The sequence below is a fragment of the Cetorhinus maximus genome, chromosome 27 (assembly GCF_964194155.1).
Source record: "Cetorhinus maximus chromosome 27, sCetMax3.hap1.1, whole genome shotgun sequence".
Lineage (NCBI taxonomy): Eukaryota > Metazoa > Chordata > Chondrichthyes > Lamniformes > Cetorhinidae > Cetorhinus > Cetorhinus maximus.
The window spans coordinates 7,027,884-7,032,244 of record NC_135905.1 but is presented as its reverse complement, the minus strand read 5'-3'; positions in this window follow the sequence as shown (position 1 = coordinate 7,032,244).

Sequence of the window (4,361 nt, the reverse complement as noted above, 5' to 3'; positions counted from 1 at the left end):
CCAGCAACGTTTGCATTTCGTGAAGAGGCTGTTAATCATTAAACACATTAAGAGGCCTCCCGGTCAATTTGATTGTTTGATGCAGGAATGTGCATTCTGAACATCCAGTGAGAGCTCTCAGCCAATCCTTATTTTCAATGGTGAGGTTTTCATCTCTGAATGGTCACATGGTCACACACACATAACTCATCCTGAAATATATGGGTAGCTGCAACTCTTTTATTAACCATGAAATCATGTAGGACAAAGGCCTGTAGTGGAGGAGAACACCAGAGAAGAGTAAACAAGGAGGAATTGCGAACTAGGAAACAGTTTTTAAGTGCAACCATCTTGGGTTCTAAGAATATTGGAAAGAAAGTTTCAGGGAAGAAAGAAATTTATATAGCACCTTTCACAACCTTGGGACTTCAGCAATGAGCTTTTCAACCAATGACTTTGAAGTGTAGTCACCATTTACATGTAATGTAAATAATGCAGCAATGAGTTCTACACTGCAATCTCCCACAAACAACAATGTGACAAGAGGGGAAACCCTGCAAATGCATCTGTCCATGACAGTATTGGTAGGAGAGACAACCGTTTAGTCCTTGCGGAGACTTCACACTGAGGACGATCTCTCTTTGGGTTTTGGAAATGCAATCTTTACTACATGTACTAAATGGGCCAAGTGCTGGCAAATGGGGTTAGGTAGGTAGGTCAGGTGTTTCTCACGTGTCGGTGCAGACTCGATGGGCCGAAGGGCCTCTTCTGCACTGTGATTCAGTAATTCTGCGATACTACGTGGCTTGCGATCGTCACATGACTCTGCCATGAGGCATGCTGACTGTAGGCTGCTATTTCTCTTCAGCTCAATAAAGCCTCTCACTGAGAACATGCTGAAGATGTACAGCAGTCCTCATACATGAAAGATGGTGTCAGAAGTGAAGAAAAAAAATATTTTTGAACCCTGGAAAATGTGCAGAGAAGACAGCTAAGGCACATAGAAATGTTCAAATCTGAAAAAAGAAGCTGTGATAAAAGGAGTTCAGAAAAAGTACTGAGCTGCAGAAAAAGGACAAAGGAAATGCAGACAAAGGTTGCAAGTAAATTACTGAGTGAGTAAAATGGCTACAGTAAATTTTCCACTCCTACCTCCAGTCAAATTGAAAAGTGATGCATGGCATAACTGGAAGTTTTTCCACTTACAGTGGCAAAACTTTGGGATTGCAACAGACTTAATTAACAAGACTGAACCAATAAGAGTGGCCACACTTTTAACACTGCTGGGGAGGGACTGCTACAAAGTGTATACCACTCTAAATCTAGCTGATGAGCAAAGAAAACAGACAGCAGAGATTTTGGACACCTTGAGTTCATATTTTGAACCCTGAGTGAATATTATGCATTCAACATTAGAGTTCAGGATGAAAACAAGACCATTGAACAGTATGTGACTGCAGTAATGCAGCTGACATAATCATGTGTGAATTTGGACAGTTAAAAGAGGAGTTGATTAAAGATAAAATAGTCTTAGGTGTGCGAGACCCCTCAGTGAGAGCAGGTCTATTGGAAGATGAGAAACCGATGCCAAAGAAAGCGATAGACGTGTGTTGAAACGCGGAAGTTGTGAAATGTCAGCTAGAGTATATATATGACAGAGCAGACCAGGAGATGCATTATACTGAGAGACATTCCAGGTCAAAAGAACAGAGCAATTGCAGGCAAAGGGCACAATGCAAATACTGCAGAGGACAGCACACAAAGGAAAAGAAGGGATTGCCCAGCATGGGGAAACCAGTGTTTTAACTGCAAGAAACAGTATCATTTTGCATATAAGTGTTTGGTTAGAAAGAAGCAAAACAAGCCTACACAGATGGCCACTGGGGAGATATCAGCAGAAGAGTCTGATGAAGAACTTTACATGATGCAAAGAGGTTGGTTCCATCAAATCTACAGGCGATGAATGGTTTGCGACTGTTACAATGATGACCACAGAGGGAGAGTGTCAAGCGAACAAGAAATGTCAGATAGACACTGGTGTGCCGTACAACATAATGACCATCACAGGCCTGTGTGAAGTGGCTCAGCATGGCAATCCAAAAAATGAAGCCCTCAAAAATAAGTTTGAGGCTATATGATGGCACGAAACTCAGATCGAGAGGACAAATTAATCTGGGAGCCCAAAGCAATGGCAAGAAGGCTGATTTAGAGTTTCAAATCATAGATGGGACACAATGGCCACTCATCTCAGCTGAAGTAAGTCTAAAGATTGGTATGGTAACCCTGAACGTGCTAACAGAAGTTTACAACGTGTCACAGCACAAAAAACCACGGCAGAACAGATCCTAGAGCATTTAAGGGTTGGGATGTCTACCAGGAGAATATCATCTAGAAGTAGATGACAGTGTATGACCGATTCAACATCTCTCGCGAAGAGTTCCAGCTGCCCTTAAGTCAAACCTAAAAGGCAAGATAGAAGAGCTGGAAAAGAAGGGAGTAATCCAGAAAGTGACAACTCCTAGCAGTGTGGTAGCAGTGAAACAGCCTGCAAAGCTACCAGTGTGCATAGATCCAAAGGATCAAAATAAAGCAGAAGAGATCTCACTACCTCTTGTCAACCATCGAAAGAATTTTGCTGCAACTTGCCAAGGCAAAGATATTCACTACACAAGGTGTGAAGGATGGTTACTGGCAAGTGAAGCTGGATGAAATCAGCAGTTTCCTAACTACATCCTGGACGCCGTTTGGGAGATACAGATGGATGTGCATGCCGTATTGTATTTCCGCAGCTCCAGAAGAGTATCAAGGCAGACAGCATGAGATAGTCAGTGATCTTCCCTGAGTGGAAGCCATAGTGGATGACCTGCTAGTCTATGGATGCGGAGACACAATGGAAGAAGCCTTGGCTGACCATGATCAGAATTTAATATGACTGCTAGAGAGAGAGAGATCATCAGGTGAACCTAAAACTGAATAAGAAAAAAATTGCAACTGAAGATGTCTGAAGTCAAGTACATAGGTCATGTATAAATGGCAAAAGGTTATTGCCCGTATCCTGACAAGGTGAGAGCTGTAGCAGCGATGCAATGACTGACAGACTTAAAAGCAGTGCAACAATTTGTTGGGTTCATGAACTATTTAGCAAAATGTTTGCCTAGTTTGTCAGCACAGTGTGAACCATTACACAAGCTCACTGCCAAGGAGGTGCTATGGTATTGGGGCACAGAACAAGAAGCAGCATTCACTAAAATCAAACAACTAGTGATGACAAGCCATGCTGGAGTATTATGATGTCAATGAAGAAGTCATGTTGCAGTGTGGTGCCAGCAATATGGGTCTAGGAGCAACTCTGATGCAGCAAGGACCACCAGAGCATTAACGCAAACTTAATGATGCTACGCTCAGATTGAGAGAGTGCCTGGCTATTGTTTGTGCTTGTGAAAATTTTCTTCAGTACCTATTTCGGAGAGACAAAATAACAGTGGAGTCTGACCACAAGCTCCCTCCAAAGCAATTTTGCAAGCCGTTACTATTTAGTCCAAAGCGTCTGTAAAGAATGTTACTTTGTTTACAGAGATATCAACTGGACATGACGTACAAGCGAGGGAAACAGATGTACATCGCTGACATGATGGCGAGAGCAGGACTCCTCATGAAGAAAGTTGAGGATGCTACAACAGAATGTGAAATCTTCCAGATTCAACATGAAGCAGCAGCTAGGCATGCTCTGGAAGTCATCTGGAAGCAGATGAATCTGACAGAAAAGCGCCTTGCTCAAATCAAGTGGACTACCCAAACAAGATACAACTCTACAAGTGTTAGAAGTAGTGGTGATGAAAGGATGGCCTGAGAGGATTAGGGACACACCTGTGGTCACAAGGGCATATTGGGCATACAGAGATGAATGGACAGTCCAAGATGGCATCTTTTACAAAGGAAATAGAGTCTTCATCCCTAAGAAGATGCGAGGAGAGATGCTGAAGTGCAAGCCATCAAGGGATTGAATTGACTCTGAGAAAGGCAAGAGACGTGCTCTACAGGCCAAACATGAGCAATGAAATTAAAGGCCACATTGGCCAGTGCGGTGCTTGTAACAAGTACCAAGTTAAACAAGGCAGAGAGCCGTTGATGATGCATGACATCCCAGACAGACCATGGATGAAGCTGAGATTAGATCTCTTCACTATAGCAGCATCTGATTATCTTGTCACGGTAGACTACTATTCTGGCTACTGGGAGTTAGACCAGCCAACTTCAACAACAACAGGAGAAACAGTAGAATGTCTGAGGGCACACTTCAGTCGATATGGCATTCCAGACATTGTGATGAGTGACAGTGGCCCTCAGCTCACAAGTGATGAATTGAAGTGATGAAAAGATTG